The sequence below is a fragment of the Apodemus sylvaticus genome, chromosome 20 (assembly GCF_947179515.1).
Source record: "Apodemus sylvaticus chromosome 20, mApoSyl1.1, whole genome shotgun sequence".
Classification (NCBI taxonomy): Eukaryota; Metazoa; Chordata; class Mammalia; order Rodentia; family Muridae; genus Apodemus; species Apodemus sylvaticus.
In genome coordinates this window covers 56,426,569-56,435,422 of record NC_067491.1, presented here as the reverse complement: position 1 = coordinate 56,435,422, position 8,854 = coordinate 56,426,569, and positions in this window count along the sequence as shown.

Below are 8,854 nucleotides of genomic sequence, written 5' to 3'. Positions count from 1 at the left end.
GAAATTATGTTCTTTTCTTTTGGGTATCTTCTTTGGGGTTCCTTGAAAGATTACTTTCTTCTGTTTCTAGGGTGTAGTTTCCCTCCTCCTGTTGGAATTTTCCATCTGTTATCTTTTGTAGGGCTGAATTTGTAGAAAGATAGTAGCCTGGGCTGGCATTTGTCTTCTCTTAGGGTTTGTATGATATCTGCTGAGGATCTTCTAGCTCTCATAGTTTCTGTTGAGAAGTCTGTTGTAATCCTGATAGGTCTGCCTTTATATGTTACCTGACCTTTTAAACTTACTGCTTTTAATATTCTTTATTTGTTTTGTGCATTTTGTGTTTTGACTATTATGTAATGGGAGGAATTTCTGTTCCGGTTCAGTCTGTTTGGAGTTCTGTAGGCTTCTTATATATTTGTGGGCATCTCTTTCTTTAGGTTATGGAAGTTTTCTTCTATAATTTTATTGAAGATATTTACTCACCCTCTCTGTTGGGAATCTTAGTTCTATTCTATACCTATTATCCTTAGGTTTAGTCTTCTCATTGTGTCTTGGATACCCAGGATGTTTTAAGTTAGGAACTTTTTTCATTTTGTGGTTTCTTTGAATGTTGTGTCAATATTTTCTATGGTGTCTTCTGCACCATAGATTCTCTCTTCTATCTTTTGTATTCTGTTGGTGGTGCTTGCATCTATGAGTCCTGATCTCTTTCCTACTTTTTCTAGCTTCAGTGTTGTCTCCCTTTGTTTCCTTTGTTGTTTCTATTTCCATTTTTAATCATGGATGGTTTTGTTCAGTTCCTTAACCTATTTGGTTGTGTTTTCCTGTAATTCTTTAAGGTATTTTTTTTTAATTGGATATGAATTTTTGTTTCTGTTTACATATTTTTTTTAACATTTTTTTTTTATTATTCGATATAATTTATTTACATTTCAAATGATTTCCCCTCTTCTAGCCCCCCCACTCCCCGAAAGTCCCGCAAGCCCCCTTCTCTTCCCCTGTCCTCCCACCCACCCCTTCCCACTTCCCCGTTCTGGTTTTGCCGAATACTGTTTCACTGAGTCTTTCCAGAACCAGGGGTCACTCCTCCTTTCTTCTTGTACCTCATTTGATGTGTGGATTATATTTTGGGTATTCCAGCTTTCTAGGTTAATATCCACTTATTAGTGAGTGCATACCATGATTCACCTTTTGAGTCTGGGTTACCTCACTTAGTATGATATTCTCTAGCTCCATCCATTTGCCTAAGAATTTCATGAATTCATTGTTTCTAATGGCTGAATAGTACTCCATTGTGTAGATATACCACATTTTTTGCATCCACTCTTCTGTTGAGGGATACCTGGGTTCTTTCCAGCATCTGGCAATTACAAATAGGGCTGCTATGAACATAGTAGAACATGTATCCTTATTACATGGTGGGGAGTCTTCTGGGTATATGCCCAGGAGTGGTATAGCAGGATCTTCTGGAAGTAAGGTGCCCAGTTTTCGGAGGAACCGCCAGACTGATTTCCAGAGTGGTTGTACCAATTTGCAATCCCACCAGCAGTGGAGGAGTGTTCCTCTTTCTCCACACCCTCTCCAACACCTGCTGTCTCCTGAATTTTTAATCTTAGCCATTCTGACTGGTGTAAGATGAAATCTTAGGGTTGTTTTGATTTGCATTTCCCTAATGACTAATGAAGTTGAGCATTTTTTAAGATGCTTCTCCGCCATCCGAAGTTCTTCAGGTGAGAATTCTTTGTTTAACTCTGTACCCCATTTTTTAATAGGGTTGTTTGGTTTTCTGGAGTCTAACTTCTTGAGTTCTTTATATATATTGGATATTAGCCCTCTATCTGATGTAGGATTGGTGAAGATCTTTTCCCAATTTGTTGGTTGCCGATTTGTCCTCTTGATGGTGTCCTTTGCCTTACAGAAACTTTGTAATTTTATGAGGTCCCATTTGTCAATTCTTGCTCTTAGAGCATACGCTATTGGTGTTCTGTTCAGAAACTTTCTCCCTGTACCGATGTCCTCAAGGGTCTTCCCCAATTTCTTTTCTATTAGCTTCAGAGTGTCTGGCTTTATGTGGAGGTCCTTGATCCATTTGGATTTGAGCTTAGTACAAGGAGACAAGGATGGATCAATTCGCATTCTTCTGCATGCTGACCTCCAGTTGAACCAGCACCATTTGTTGAAAAGGCTATCTTTTTTCCATTGGATGTTTTCAGCCTCTTTGTCGAGGATCAAGTGGCCATAGGTGTGTGGGTTCATTTCTGGATCTTCAATCCTGTTCCATTGATCCTCCTGCCTGTCACTGTACCAATACCATGCAGTTTTTAACACTATTGCTCTGTAGTATTGCTTGAGGTCAGGGATACTGATTCCCCCAGATTTCCTTTTGTTGCTGAGAATAGTTTTAGCTATCCTGGGTTTTTTGTTGTTCCAGATGAATTTGATAATTGCTCTTTCTAACTCTGTGAAGAATTGAGTTGGGATTTTGATGGGTATTGCATTGAATCTGTATAGTGCTTTAGGCAAAATGGCCATTTTAACTATATTGATTCTACCGATCCATGAGCATGGGAGGTTTTCCCATTTTTTGAGGTCTTCTTCCATTTCCTTCTTCAGAGTCTTGAAGTTCTTGTCATACAGATCTTTCACATGTTTGGTAAGAGTCACCCCAAGATACTTTATACTGTTTGTGGCTATTGTGAAGGGGGTCATTTCCCTAATTTCTTTCTCAGCCTGCTTATCCTTTGAGTATAGGAAGGCCACTGATTTGCTTGAGTTGACTTTATAACCTGCCACTTTGCTGAAGTTGTTTATCAGCTGTAGGAGCTCTCTAGTGGAGTTCTTTGGGTCACTTAGGTAGACGATCATGTCGTCTGCAAATAATGATAGTTTGACTTCTTCCTTTCCAATTTTTATCCCTTTGACCTCCTTATGTTGTCGAATTGCCCGAGCTAGTACCTCAAGTACAATATTGAAAAGATAAGGAGAAAGGGGGCAGCCTTGTCTGGTCCCTGATTTCAGTGGGATTGCTTCAAGTTTCTCTCCATTTAGTTTGATGCTGGCTACCGGTTTGCTGTATATTGCTTTTACTATGTTTAGGTATGGGCCTTGAATTCCTGTTCTCTCCAAGACTTTAAGCATGAAGGGATGCTGAATTTTGTCAAATGCTTTTTCAGCATCCAATGAAATGACCATGTGGTTTTGTTCTTTGAGTTTGTTTATGTAGTGGATTGTATTGATGGATTTCCGTATATTGAACCAACCCTGCATTCCCGGGATAAAGCCTACTTGATCATGGTGGATGATCGTTTTGATGTGTTCTTGGATTCGGTTGGCAAGAATTTTATTGAGTATTTTTGCATCGATGTTCATAAGGGAAATTGGTCTGAAGTTCTCTTTCTTTGTTGGATCTTTGTGTGGCTTTGGTATCAGCGTAATTGTGGCTTCGTAGAAGGAATTGGGTAGTGTTCCTTCTGTTTCTATTTTGTGGAATAGTTTGAAGAGTATTGGTGTTAACTCTTCTTTGAAGGTCTGGTAGAATTCTGCACTGAAGCCATCTGGTCCTGTGCTTTTTTTGGTTGGAAGACTTTCTATGACTCCTTCTATTTCTTTAGGCATTATGGGACTGTTTAGATGGTCTAGTTGGTCCTGATTTAATTTTGGTATTTGGTATCTGTCAAGGAAATTGTCCATTTCCTCCAGATTCTCCAGTTGTGTTGAGTATAGGCTCTTGTAGTAGGATCTGATTATTTTTTGGATTTCCTCAGTTTCCGTTGTTATATCTCCCTTTTCATTTCTAAGTTTGTTAATTTGGATACTTTCTCTGTGCCCTTTGGTCATTCTGGCTAAGGGTTTATCTATCTTGTTGATTTTCTCAAAGAACCAGCTCTTGGTATTGTTGATTTTTTGTATGGTTCTCTTTGTTTCTACTTGATTGATTTCGGCCCTGAGTTTGATGATTTCCTGCCTTCTACTCCTCCTGGGCGAAATAGCTTCTTTTTGTTCCAGGGCTTTCAGGTGTGTCATTAAGCTGGTAATGTATGCTCTCTCCATTTTCTTTTTGGAGGCACTCAGGGCTATGAGTTTTCCTCTTAGCACTGCTTTCATTGTGTCCCATAGATTTGGGTATGTTGTGTTTTCATTTTCATTGTGTTCTAAAAAGTCTTTAATTTCTTTCTTTATTTCTTCCTTGACCAAGGTATCATTGAGTAGAGTATTGTTCAGTTTCCACGTGTATGTGGGCTTTCTGTTGTTTCTGTTGCTATTGAAGACCACTTTTACTCCATAGTGATCAGATAGGAGGCATGGGATTAGTTCGATCTTCTTATATTTGTTGAGGTCTGTCTTGTGACCAATTATATGGTCGATTTTGGAGAAGGTACCATGGGGTGCTGAGAAAAAGGTATATTCTTTTGTTTTAGGATAGATTGTTCTATATATATCTGTTAAATCTAATTGGTCCAAAGCTTCAATTAGTTTCATTGTGTCCCTGTTTAGTTTCTGTTTTCCTGATCGGTCCATTGAGGAAAGTGCAGTGTTGAAGTCACCCACAATTATTGTGTTAGGTGCAATGTGTGCTTTGAGTTTTAATAAAGTTTCTTTTACGAAAGAGGGTGCCCTTGCATTTGGGGCATAGATGTTCAGGATTGACAGTTCTTCTTTTTGTATTTTTCCTTTGACCAGCAAGAAGTGTCCCTCAGGGTCTCTTTTGATGACTTTGGGTTGAAAGTCAATTTTATCTGATATTAAAATGGCTACTCCAGCTTGTTTCCTGAGACCATTTGCTTGTAAAATTGTCTTCCAGCCTTTTACTCTAAGGTAGTGTTTGTCTTTGACCCTGAGGTGTGTTTCCTGTAAGCAGCAAAATGTAGGGTCCTGTTTACGTATCCATTCAGTTAGTCTGTGTCTTTTTATTGGGGCATTAAGTCCATTGATGTTAAGAGATATTAAGGAATAGTGATTGTTACTTCCTATCATTTTTGACGTTATTTTTTAAATTTGAATGCTTAACTTCTTTTGGGTTTGATGAAAGGTTACTATCTTGCTTTTTCCAGGGTGAAGTTTCCCTCCTTGTATTGGTGTTGTCCTCCTATTATCCTTTTTAGGGCCGGGTTTGTGGATAGATATTGGGTAAACTTGGTTTTGTCATGAAATATCTTAGTTTCTCCATCTATGGTGATTGAGAGTTTTGCTGGATATAGTAGTTTTGGTTGGCATTTGTGTTCTCTTAGAGTCTGCATGAGATCTGCCCAGGACCTTCTAGCCTTCATAGTCTCAGGTGAAAAGTCTGCTGTGATTCTGATAGGTCTTCCTTTATATGTTACTTGGCCTTTTTCTCTTACTGCCTTTAGTATTCTTTCTTTGTTTAGAACATTTGGTGTTTTGATTATTATGTGACGGGAAGTATTTCTGTTCTGGTCCAGTCTGTTTGGAGTTCTGTAGGCTTCTTGTATATTCATGGGCATCTCTCTCTTTAGGTTAGGGAAGTTTTCTTCCATAATTTTATTGAAGATATTTGCTGGCCCTTTAAGTTGTAAATCTTCACTTTCATCTATGCCTATAATCCTTAGGTTTGGTCTTCTCATTGTGTCCTGGATTTCCTGGATATTTTGGGTTACAAGCTTTTTGCATTTTGCATTTTCTTTAACTGTTGAGTCCATGGTTTCTATGGAATCTTCAGCATCTGAGATTCTTTCTTCTATCTCTTGTATTCTGTTGTTGATATTTGTATCTCTGTCCCCTGATTTCTTCCCAAGGCTTTCTATCTCCAAAGTTGTCTCCCTTTGAGTTTTCTTAGTTGTTTCTACTTCTGATTTTAGATCCTGGATGGTTTTGCTTAGCTCCTTCACTTGCATGTTTGTGTTTTCCTGTAATTCTTTAAGAGATTTTTGTGTTTCCTCTTTCATGAGCTCAGCCTGTTGACCAAAGTTCTCCTGTATTTCTTTAAGAGATTTTTGTGTTTCGTCTTTCATGACCTCAGCTTGTTGAGCAAAGTTCTCCTGTATTTCTTTAAGTGTTTTTTGCATTTCCTCCTTGTTGGCTTTTGTATTCTCCTGGATTTCTTTCAATGATTTTTGTGTTTCCCTTGCAAGGGCTTCTAACTTTTGATCCATTTTCTCCTGAATTTCTTTATGTATGACCTTCATGTGTTCCTGTACCAGCATCATGACCAGTGATTTTAAATCCAAATCTTGTTTTACTGGTGTGATGGGGTATCCAGGACATGTTGGTAGAGGAGAATTGGGTTCAGATGTTGCCATATTGCCTTGATTTCTGTTAGTGACGTTCCTGCGTTTGCCTTTTGCCATCTAGATCTCACTGGTGTTAGTTTATCTTGTCAGTGCTGTACTCACCAGTGCAAGCTGCCCCTTCCCAGTTGGCCTCTGGTGCACAGCTTACCTCCTGCACTGCTTGTAGACAGTGTGCTGCTGCCCAGGCTGTTCTGATCCCAAAGCAGGCACCCGAAGGCTCCCGCTGGGGCCCGCTGGATTCACTGGAGCACACTGACTTCTCCCAGCTGGCCGCCCGGAAGCCCAGCTAGCCACTTGCAGGACTTGGAGATGTAATGCTGCCGCCCAGACTGATCTGGATCCGGAAGCGGAGAGAGTAGAGCTAGGGGCTTCTGCCTGAGGCCTTGCCCCAGATTGTGTCTGTGGAGCAGATGGAGCCCGTGTGTACTCCCAGGGAGTGCCGACCGTGTATGCTACTGTGACCTCCCCTGTGTTCCGCTCACTCAGCTGGGCAGCCGATCTGCCAACCGGGCTGTCGCACACAAGGTTAGCCTGGCCGCCCAGTCCCTGAGTCCAGGCAAAAGCCTGGGAGGCCAAGGTCCGAGCAAAGTTCCCCTGGGGCTATGACTGATAATTGGGTTTGCCAGGTGACTAGGATGGCGGGCGTGTGTGCCCGCGCTCCCTGAAAGCGCCGGGAGAGTCTGCTTTGCTAACAATCACCTGGGCGGGTTGACTCACAGATGGCCCACCAAGCCGCCCAGTTCTTGGGGTCAGTCCTGTGCCTTTTGGGGCCTGGACCCCCGCTTTGTTAGCCTTAGGCTATGCCTGTTACAGGTCTGCCCGCCTGAGCTCTCTGTCGTCCTGCAGGCAAAATGGCGGCGGCGCGCTCGCAGGCCTGGGCAAAAAACCTCCTGGTTGGGTTGGCACCCCGATGGCCCCCCGACCCGCCCAGGGCCTGGGTGCAGGCCAACGCCCGTCGGGCTCAGACCACCGCGGTGTTGGCCTCGGATTATGTTTGTGTACCTCAGTCTGTCCGATTCCTGGAGTACGGATCCAAGATGGATGCTCCTCTCCTGACTGGTGGGAGGCCGAGTTCTGAAGTGGCCTCCGTGCAGGAAAGGCGCCGCACAACTGCAGCTGCTTGCTGCCCGGCTGGTCAGCGAAGGTCAGTGGTCGTGGGCGCAGGGCCTAACTGGTCCCTGTGACGCCTTGGTTCCACTGCTGATGGCCCTTCAGCTGGAGCAGCCACTGCTGCCGCTGCCGCCGCCGCCGCCGCCGATCTCCTCTTTAAGGTATTTTTGTGTTTCCTCTTTAACACTTTCTACCTGTTTTCCTGTTATTCTCCTGCACTTTTAAAGGGAGTTATTTATGTCCTTACAGTCTTCTATCATTAGCATGAGATTTGATTTTAATTGAGAACCTTGATTTTCTGGTTTGTTGGCGTATCCAGGACTTGCTGTGATGGGATATCTGGGTTCTGCTGATGACAAGTAGCCTTGGTTTCTGTTGTTTATGTTCTTTCCCTTGGCTCTTGCCATCTAGTTATCTCTGGTGTTAGTTGGTATTCCTGTCCCTTATTGTGGCTTGTCCCTTCTGCAAGTCTGCTTGTCAGCACTCCTTCGATATCAGTTCTCTCTGGGAGGAATTCTCTCTGTGGCCTAGGGTCAACTCCGGGCACAGACAGAAACCCAAGGGATCCTATCTCAGACTTCTCCTTGGTTCCTGTGATCTGAGGGCTCTGGTTAGGTCCCTCAGAGCAGATTGGTAGTCTTATCTGTGCTCATAGGTTTGTCATCACTACTTGGAGACTAACTCTCTATTGGCAGTATTTTGGTATAGAGAGCTGGTGCACAGGTTCAGCTCTGGGATAGAAACCAGAAGTGAAACTAGATGTTGTTTTTGGGCAGGGAAAATATCCTGTCCATGTTGCAGCTTCAGAGCTTATGTGGGCTTCCATGAGTGTTCATCAGTGAGGAAAAGCAGAAATCACCGAATCACTTGAGGCTAGGCGTTCATATGTTATTCTGATCTTCAGACCTGACTGTCCTCTTTAGCAGTGAAGTCCTACTATGTTGACTCCTTTCTTTCTCCTGTATTTTAGAATCATTTAGTGGAGAGCATCTAACTTAGCTAAAAGGTCAAGAAGTGATAACTTAGGTACTTTTAACAATATTTGTGACTTCACAGTGGAATTTTTCTACTTTTTCATTTTCTTTGATATAGAATTAATGTATATCCAGGGTTGTATGGAAGCAAGATATAGACAGACTCATTTGGAATTTACAGATAGGCCTGCTTCTGCATGTTTAATAAGGTTGTATGTAGTAGACTCATGCACCCACCAGTGGTATAGATAATGACAGATGCTTTTCAATATTTTAAGGCATAGGAGTTTTAGGTGTGCAGATTACCAGAAAACTTTGAAACTCTCCACTGTAATACCTGCCACTATGTCCTGGATGTGGTCAACTCTACTTCTCTGCTCATCTTCAGGTCCATCCAGAAACCACAGTGTCCTGCTAGCAAGACTCCCACCTTTGATTTATGCTTTGAAGTATCCCTATATCTCCTGGAAGTTTTGCTATTCACTTTCTTCCCAGCTATTGGTAGTCAGATATATCTTAAATCCAAAAGGCAAGTGAGGA